Genomic DNA, 10143 nt, shown 5'->3' on the forward strand with positions numbered 1-10143 from the left:
TCTTAACAACCATGGCTACATGATGGCCAAAGGAGAGCTGACTGTCTATAAGTCATCCCAGGTCTCTGATAACTCTGTCTGTTCCTGTTTGCAAAAGAATATGATACTACACTTTTTGGCATTTAGCTTGTGACCGCTGCTGTGGTACCAGTTGTTTGCATGTGTTAGAAGAATCTGAGAGCCCACATGGGAGCTGGTGATGATTCCAAGTTTACATTCATTTGCAAATTTAGTCAGCCAGTAGCCTTTGATCAGATGTGATGTTAGATAGGTTAAACTCAAATAGGAGCAGTGCAAGTGCTAAAGAGAATGCTGCTGGTAATGAATCTTTCAGAAGAGAGTTTTCCCCAATCCTAATTAACTTGGTTCTGCTCATGACCCAGTTTGCTACCCATTCTATAAAATAATGGTTTACAATTAGCTTAATAAATTTACCTATGATGTCTGTGTGGAATGGTGTTGAAAGCTTTGGCTAAGTCAATGTAAGCTGTGTGCACTGACTTGCACTCATCCAAGGTCTCGGTTAGTTTTTTAAATAAGTCAACCAGTTTAAGAAGTCAGTAACTTCACTTTACAAATTTAAACTCTTTTGGGTCTAAGGAAATTAGGCCACCGATGTCAATTTTATGATGTATTATAGATAAGGCTCGTGAGGCTTATGGGCCTAAAGTTACCATAACAGCATGAGCTGAGGTTGAACAGATTGTGGAGCAGTTGAGTAATCTAATAGGTTCATAGGATCGTAGGTGTGTACTAGGCTAATGGCCCTGGAGCCTCTCATAGAAGTGCCCTGGCATTGTGCCGCCTGTCGTCAGTTCCCAGTGCATCTTTCAAGTAGAGCCACTGGAGTGAACCTTCTATTTCCCATCCACTCATCAAGATTTCTCTTGAAGTGAGCCATTGAGCATTGAGGTGCTCTGCTTGACATTTATATGAAGTCTATTCCAGAGCATGGGCAGTCAATGGGTTATGAACCTGTCCCTCCATGATGTTCTGTTGATTGTGGTAATGAGGTTGAGATCTCTGGTGCGTGTAGTGTGGAGGGATTGGGTTTTCTTTAGATGTAGAATTTCTAACAGAGCTAGGTCAGACATGGCTTTGTAAGTCAAGCAGAGATCGCCTCTTAGTAGATGATATGAGACAGAGAATAGCTGGAGTTTTTTGAGTCTGTCCATGTAGGACATGTGTTTAAGGCCTAGGATCCTCTTCATGAGGTACTTTTGTGGTCTCTCTAGCTGTTGCAGGTGTCTAGTGAGGTACATACCAAATGGGAGATTATACTCTATGATTGGTCTAATGAGGGAAGAGTAGAGAAAAATGATGACCTCTTTCTTCCTGGATGCAAAAACCATTGATAATGAAATGTGTCACACAGAAAGACTTTCTGACCACAGTGACAATGTGGGGGTCGAAGGAGAGGTTTCTGTCAACCTGTGTTCCCAGATCTCTTATAACTCCTTCAGGGTTCAGTGGGCTCCCATCGATGTGGTAATTAGTGGGACCTGAGTTTTACCCAAAGGGGATAACAACGCATTTTTTGGCATTAAGCTTAAGGCCATGGTTTTGACACCAGTCATTGGTCATGGTGAGGCCTTTCTGTAGAATGTCTGCATCACTTGGGGAGTTAATAATAGCTCCCAGCCTGTAGTCATCTGTGAACTTCATTAGCCAGAGTCCCTCTGTGTTGATCTGGACTTCTGAGAAGTAGATGCCAAACAGGGGAGAACCCAGGACTGATCCCTGTGGGACTCCACTCCTGACTGGTCATCAGTCTGACTTGGAGTTTGCTACTTTCACCCTGTGGGTTCTATCTGTGAGCCAGTTTACAACCTACCTGATGCCTAGTTTGGTGAGTTTATCAATAATACCTGAGTGAAGAATGGTATCAAAGGCATTGGCCAGATCGATGAAAGCTGTATGAACTGCCTTACCCTCATGCAGAACTCTGGTGACTGACTCAAAGAAGTCAACCAGGTTGAGCAGGCATGACCTACCTTTCACAAAACTAAAGTGCATGGGATCTAGAGTTTGGAGATTCCCTCTATCCTTGCTAATTAGGTCCATGATGATGTGCTCCATAGCCTTATATATCAGACTCATCAGGTTATTGGGGCGATAATTTCCAGGGTCTGTAGTCGCTCCTCCTTTATGGAGAGGGATGACTGTAGCAGTGCGCTATTCAGAATGGATAAAGCCTGAGGTGAGGCTGTGAGTGAACAAGTTCACTTTGTAATTCATGTAGAATGCAGCCAGGGATATTGTCGGTTCCCATGGAAGCTGTATTCTTGGCCTTGGACAATGCAGATTTAACCTGTGCTGCAGTAATGCTGGGTGCCTGGCATTCTTCCGTTATTGAGACTGGTCCTTTGGGGGGGGTAAAGTTGGCACTGAATCTGTTGGCCAGTATGTTGGCAGTATCTGTTGGCTCAGTATAGGAGGTACCACTGTGCAGTAGCTCATAGCAAAATTGGGTATTGTCGTGGAGATTCTTGATATGACTATAGAAGGCTTTGTCTTTGTTTTTACTGTCAGCTGCCATTCTGCCTTCATGGCTGGCTTTGGAGGTTTTGATGAGGGATCTCAACTTTTTGTTGAGGCTAATAAGGAATTTTTCCAGTCTTGGGACTTCACCTTTTTCTTCCGTCTGTTGTAGAGTTTATTAATGGCAGGGGACTACCAGATAAGCTTTCTATTTTTGAAGGAGAGCATCTTGGTTATGTTGGGCATGGCTAGTTCCATGTATTTATGTACATGTTCGTACAGTGCATTGGTGTATGATTCGGCAGTCATGCATCTATTTTCCAGTGGCATGGGTGCCATGATGTTAGCCACCTCTGTTTTTAGGAGTCCAAAGTCAGCTTTGGAGAAGTTTTCATAGTGGATACCTTTGCAGGGAATGTGGGTGAGATGTGGATTTCCATGGTGATTAGTTTGTGGTCGGATCTCACCAGGGAGGAATTGACTATTGGTGTAAAGCAACAGTTGCCCATGTTAGTAATAAGCAGGTCAAGGATGTTGTTTCCTCTAATGGGGGTAAGAATGAGCTGGTCCAGAGCATTGCAACTGATGAATTGCAGGAAGCGTTGGGCCGGTGCATTGGTGCATGAGTAGTTTTCCCAGTTGGTGGAGAGGTAGTTGAAGTTGCCTAGTATGAGAGTGTTGGGTTGAATCTTAATAGTTTCCAGGGTGCTTAGGAATGTGGAGTGAGAGTCTTGGGATATGGTTGGGGACCTATAGCAGGCTACAACCTGAATTGCCATCTTACACAGTGTTAGTTGTACCTAGAGTATCACAGAATTGTTATGCTAGGCTACCAGTCTGGAGGTGTGCATATCCTTTATGAACACACCTTTGGAGCTTTAGTCCATGTTCTGCGGCCGAAATGTGTGGAATGAGTTAAAGCCTGGTAGCACAGGGGTGCCTTCTGCCGCTTTAAACTGGGTCTCCGTTACAGCACAAATGTCGATGTTTGCCATTTTGAGGAGTGCTTCGAACGAGTGCATCTTGAGAGTTAGACTTCTAGCATTGAGCAGCATGACCCTCAGATTGCATTTATTTATAGCTGTTATGGTGGTACTTTGGTCTTTGGAACACTGCCTAAAAAGGCACAATAGGGGTGGCAAGAGCCTTAGCCAGTACCTGGAAACCCAGGGATGACAGATGCAGGCCATCTCTGGCAAAGAATCGAGGTCTTTCAATCATGTCATCCAAAGCAGACAGATACTGGATCCCCTTAGAATGACACCAGAAACTCAGCCAATTGTTGAAGTCAAGTGTTTCACAATAGTAAGGAAGCACCCGAGCACATTGTTGGGCCCCACTGAGCTGGTATTCTTTACCTCCAAGAAAGCTTTTATGACATTGTTTGAGATTATGTTTTGGGAAGGAGGCTGACCACAGGTCATATATGTGCAAGTTAGGCGGAGATAAGGGAAATAAAAGCTTGAACTGAATGAATCCTGTAATATGTCAGCTATGTCTTCAATGGCTGAGTGGGTGGAGGTATTATGTGTCATCTCAGAGGAATGCTGGGTGTTGTTTCTAAGGTTCCTACACAGTTGAACAAGGATTTTTGATTGTCTGTAATAGTGGAGCCAGTTTTTAATTATTCCTGATCTTGGAAAATTTGATTACATTTCTAAGCTCTTTGTTTAACGTTTTGAGTTTAATTTTGAGTTGTGGGGTTTTTAGTTTGTCACTAAGTGTAAAGACTTCATTTCATCTGTTATAGAGCTTTTTTACTGTATTTGCCCACCAAAGGGGTGTGTTTATAAGCTTGGCAATGTATTTGTTATAGTTAGAACCTGACATATCAATGTAAATATTGAAGTGAGAATAGAATCCTTCCACAAATTAAGCAGTGTTTGCTATATGAAGGAGGATACTTGAAATTACTCAGGTCATCTTGTAAAAATAAATTTGTCTTAAAGAAATCTCTGAAGGTGGTAGGGTTCTTGTTTTCTGTTAGATTCTATTAGTGATAACCATTGCTTCATGGTCAGACCTAACAGCGGAATTGTAGGTGCTGAACCTAATGGCACTATGTTTGCAATCATATATATATATATATATATATATATATATATATATATATATATATAGATAGATAGATATGGGTCTACTTCATTTGATCGAAAGACCATTTGACCTAAACCCATTTGATCGAAATTTCATTTGATTGAAAACTAGTATTCAACGCATAAACCTGGGATTTGTCCCCCTCCGTTGGTATATATAGTTGGGGGGGGGGCAAAGCCCCTCACCTAGTTTCCTTTAAAAGAAGAAAATAAAACAAAAAGTACAGATTTCCAATGAAAATAGGTGGAGGGCTTCACCCTCCACACCCCCCAATATTGTAAGTTCATTTATGAGGGGTCCACATTTCAGGTAAGGGACGCTGCCTACCAAATTAAGGGGATTTTTAACTGTGAATCTAAACACATTTTCTATTTAGCACAGTGTCAGACGGGTCCCTGTTTTTATGCTGGAAACATTGAGTGGAAACTTAGAGACTGTATCTATGAACATGAATATAGTATTAAAAAAATGAATTTATCTAACGCCTTAGCTAAACATGTGAATATAAATATCATTCCTTTAAATATTTTGTCATTGATCATGTCCCAGTAAAGGTGAGGGAGAGCCTTGGGATCTTTATTTGCAAAAGAAAAAGTTAGTATGGCAACTAATTTTTAATGCCTATTTTTATCCTGGGTTGAATGACTGCTGCAGTATGAAGCCTATTTTAGCATTTTAGCATTAAAAGCTTTGACTAGATAGGTAATGTTAAGTATTAACTACCTTTGGGGTTAAAACAAGTTATTCAGATAATAAGGTCGTCTGCTCTTGGACCTGTCTTTGTTTTATATTTAAAATGTTTTTAAAAAATGTTTTAAAGAAAAGGGTGGCTGGACCTTTAAGACACTTGAGGAAGTGATGTAACGCTTGCATCATTGTACTTGAGTCTTTTTAGACAGAGCTGTTACTGTGGGTGAAGAGTCTGAAGAAGTTCACATATGGTTTAAATGAACAAAACAGCTTATTTACTTTTATTGAAATAAACTTTATAGATGGACTGACTAGCTTTTCTGCTGAATGCCATTGCTTTCCAGACCTGTAGCAGTATTTTGGATTATTTTGTGTCATGAAATCAGAAATTCCATGAAAAGCCATGTTATTCCAATACTCAGGCTGCCCAACCTTGGGATTTACTGGAATTTTCCCTGGAATAATGGAAAATTGGTGTCTCTGACAAATATAATAGTTGTTGTATCTTTCGGCTTTTCCCGGTTAGGGGTCGCCACAGCGGAACTCCGGTCCGCTAATGATTGGCAGTAGATTTTTACGTGCCAAGTTGCCAGCCCTGACGCACAACCTTCAACGAAGGTATGCCCGTTCACACATGTCTCCACACAGAAGATGCTTTAGCTGAGAATCGAACAGGACAACGTCTTACTGTGAGGCGACAACGCTACCGCAGCAATAGTGTTTAGTTGAAATGTAAGGGGCGCCAGCTTATTTAGGGATACCTTGGGGTTAACATAGATGGGATGTTATAATTGGCCAAGAAATGATTAGAGTGTCTTATTTATAGCTACTCGGATGCTAGAATGTGAAGAAGCCTGTGGTTATTATCTAGTTGTATAAGTCTAAAGATGAAGAAGTCATAGAGGTGTGTGGACATACATCTTCCCATTACAGACAGACTCAGAGTTGACAATTTGAACATGTAATGAGCACTGAACAGAACAGGAAGATGTGTTACAACTATATTAGAACCACATTTCAGTAGTAAAACAGCTGTGTGTGATTCCTAGAAATAGGAAGACTTCTAAGGATGTCATTTTATTTTTAGGCTTCTAGCATTGAGCAGCATGACTTTTATACTGGCCTAGTTTGGTTTGACTAGACTTGTAGACAACAGCAGGTTTATTCCACCAAAAAAGTCAATAAGAAGTAGAGAAGGTCCAATCTAGTATGAAAAATCTCTGTTGTGAAAGGTGCAGGCCATCCCTGGCAACCCAGATAGGACAGTGAACCATCTCCCTCCAGGCTGACACACATTGGATCCCATAGAATGACACTTGTAGCTAACCCAATTATTGAAATCAGCCATGTTTTGTTTAGAAACTGAGGAGTTATTTTTGCTGTAAGTAGTATACTACACACGATGAGCTGTATGTCCATCTTGGGCGTATACACTGAGAGCTCTATTACTTTTCTGTTGTCATATACTCCAGGTATGAGTGTCTGAAGTCAACCACACTGAAAAACAGTAAATAATCCAAAATGAACAGCCAGGAACCATCAAAAGCACATTTAATAATTCTCCAGCGCTTCACCAAAGCCTTCAAGGAGTACATAAAAGATAAAAGAACAGCACACCTACTTAAATATTCACAGTTATAATTCAATTATCCAATAAAAAATAATTCAATTAAATCAGCAGCTTCCAACTGCACTCTAAATTGAGTTCTGAGGGAGACAAAGTGTAAAATTTTAAAATAAAAATACTCTCTTTATATAATAATTTTCTTTTATATACAATATCAGAACAAAAACCCACAGGAACCCTTTCTGACACTTTAAGTGTCTGAAGTCATTTGAAGCCATGTGACGATTGATCATATTATAGCTGCATTTGGGGTTAATACAGACATAGACACCTTCTGTGCCCTGACTCCAGAAATGCAGTTCAGCATCAGCCTATCTTTGCCATGGATGGTGAGTGGAATATGCCTGGGTCGCACTACTGGAGTCACCTATGACTAGGGCATTTCCTTGTATAGAGCTGCAGTGTGTGTATAGTTGCAGCATGTTGCTGAGAAGTTTAAAAATCAGGCAGACTGATGGTGGATACGCTTACTTGATGCCAACATTTTACAGCAATATTTTTTCACAGAAGCCCTTAGCCAAGAATTTGTGAATTCCACATTCAAAATTAATTAAATAAAAAAATGTTAACTGGATAACTTAAAGAAAATCCATTAAATTAAAAGCAGCTCCTTACTAGTATATTGGACCTGGTAGATCATGGGGTATAGAGGATTACATTTTTCTTTATGTAGAGGGCACCTTAATTACACAGGTCTTGGTATGTAACAACTCAAATTTTAAATTAAATGTTACCTGGTCATGACTGTCAGCTGTTACACTTCTCATAGAATGTGTCTGCTATGTTGATAATAGGAAGATCTTGTCAGTACCCAAGCAATAGAATTGTATGCCAAATGGGATCGGGAAAGGGTGCACTCTCAGAAGCCAGGATGCCGGGAACTGCAGTAATCAGGGCTGGAACATACCAATGCATGAATTGTTGTTTCCATGTCAGACCACATTATGAGGTGCTTAATTCTAAAAATTTGAATTTTACATGCACGCCAACACCGTGTCCTTAAATATCAAGGTATCCTCTAGGAGCACATTTTAAATTCCAGACTCTTATCTCCATGAAAAATCAAAGACATTTATTAATTTATCTTTGTTTACTGGGAAAGTCTAATTGGGGTAAAACTCTTATTTCACTGGAGGTCCAGGGAGAAAAGCTCCACATTTAACACCAGTTTTGAAATATACATAAAATACAGTTACATGATATCAGAAGGAATACAAAATATAAGTAAAATGTATGTACATGAGAGGAAAAGATTTCCAATAACTTACATAAACATTGACACTATCATTTTTTTGGCTAGGGAAACTTTCCTATAATCAATCTGTTGTATGCAGTTTAAAACAGAATAAAAGCAGTCTCCAGTACTGGGTAGCTGAAATCAGGCATGTTCCTAAGAGAAGGAAGAGGTAAAACCGAATATCATCAACGTAAGTAACTTCTTTATAATGTACCTTATGTCATTTCTATGGCACATTTCTTCCCAGGCTTCCATTGAATGCCCAGTTGAATTGTCCTAGTAAACAAATGCAAAATTAAATAATCAATACAAAATAAATAAATATTAGTCATATTGTACAGATCTACATCATAAGACCTCTCTGAGTGGAATCATAAATGTCAAGAACATTAAAGTCTAACCACGAGGAATCCCACAGGACAGCAGACGGTTATGTGAAGATTTTACATCAGATAGCACCTGATAGAAGCCCCCCATCAGATAAGAGGTGCTTTGTCTGGCTGTCCCAGTAAGTGTACAGACATTCAAGAAGAATACCATCCTGCGCAGTGTTAGAAAGAGACGGGAGTTCTAAGACAGGTATTCCTTTGCCACTGGAAGATTACTCAAAGCCCACAAAAAAGGCAATTTCAGTACTCTGTTTGGAAAAAAAAAAGCTTAACTGAAGGATATCCAGCAGAATATCATATGTAAAATAGGAATGTAGCTTTCAGTAAACTTCTTTATAAATAATCTTACCTATAAACGCTAATATTGAGACTGCTAGCAGATTCTGGTATTAAGTAGATCTAAATACAATTTCTTCAAAAAGAAGCTAAGCAAAGCTGCTTTTAATGAAGTTGGAAATATTAGTGTTGCAATAAAGTCTGTGCTACCTGAAATATCTAAGTACACTGAAACAATTATGGAAACAGAGTGCAGTCAACAAAGGGTCAGAAAAGAGCTGAAACAATATTAGTGGATTTGTCATGGTCAAAGTCAGAATGCAGCCAATAGCATTTGAGGGATTCCACATACTATTCCTTGCTATGCCATGAAGGGACACATGGAGAAAGAGAGAGGCAGAGAGAAACATGAGGTGAGAAATGAGTGAGAGGTTAGCATAATGGTTAAGGTATTTGTCTTACAGACACAAGGTGCAGGGTGTGATTCTCACATGGGAGTAATTGGCTACGCTTAAAATAAACCACAAACGTATTTAGCCTAGTACTAATTTATAGGTTCATAGGTTCATACTAGGCTATCTGCCCTAGGGCATTTATAAGCCTAGCCAGAATGTGTTTGGCTTTCGCCACCCATTTTAAATTTATTTTGCTATGCCCTTTTTCGAGGTTAGTATACTGTGCCTCTATCTAACAGTGACACAGAAGTGATACCCGGGGTAAACCTACGATCTCCCATCCACTCATCAAGATTCCTCTTGAAGAGAGTCAATGAGGGACTCTGCCTAACCTGGACTGGGATTTTATTCCAGAGTGAAGGGAGCCTCTGGGTTATGAATCTGTCCCTCCAGCATGTCCTATTTATTTCAGTGCTGAGGTTCAAGTCTCTCGAGCGTAGCTCGATGGGATTTGGATTTTCTGAGGTGCAGCATGTCCATTAATTCCGGGTTGGACATGGCTTTATACGTCAGGCACAGATCGCCTCTGAACAGGCGGTATGCCACTGAGTAGAGCTGGAGTTTCTTTAACCGGTCAGCATATGGCATCTGTTTGAGCCCTTTGATCCTCTTGTTGAGGTACTTTTGGGGTCTTTCCAGTTGCTGCAGGTGTCTGGTAAGGTACATCCCAAAAGGGGCATTGTACTCAATTATGGGCCTAATGAGGGATGAGTAAAGAGGCACGATGACCTCCGCTGATCTAGATGTGAATCCCTTCATGATTAGGTGGGCTATATAAAATGTTTTTCTAACCTGAACCTAAGAGAAAAAATTCCTAATCTTCACATATTTATCTGTGAAAGGCTTTAGTGCCTCCTCTACCTCACACTGCCAGAAAGAAAAAAAAAGTCT

This window comes from Protopterus annectens, chromosome 2.part1 (genome assembly GCF_019279795.1).
Source record: "Protopterus annectens isolate FY-2018-M chromosome 2.part1, PAN1.0, whole genome shotgun sequence".
NCBI lineage: Eukaryota > Metazoa > Chordata > Ceratodontiformes > Protopteridae > Protopterus > Protopterus annectens.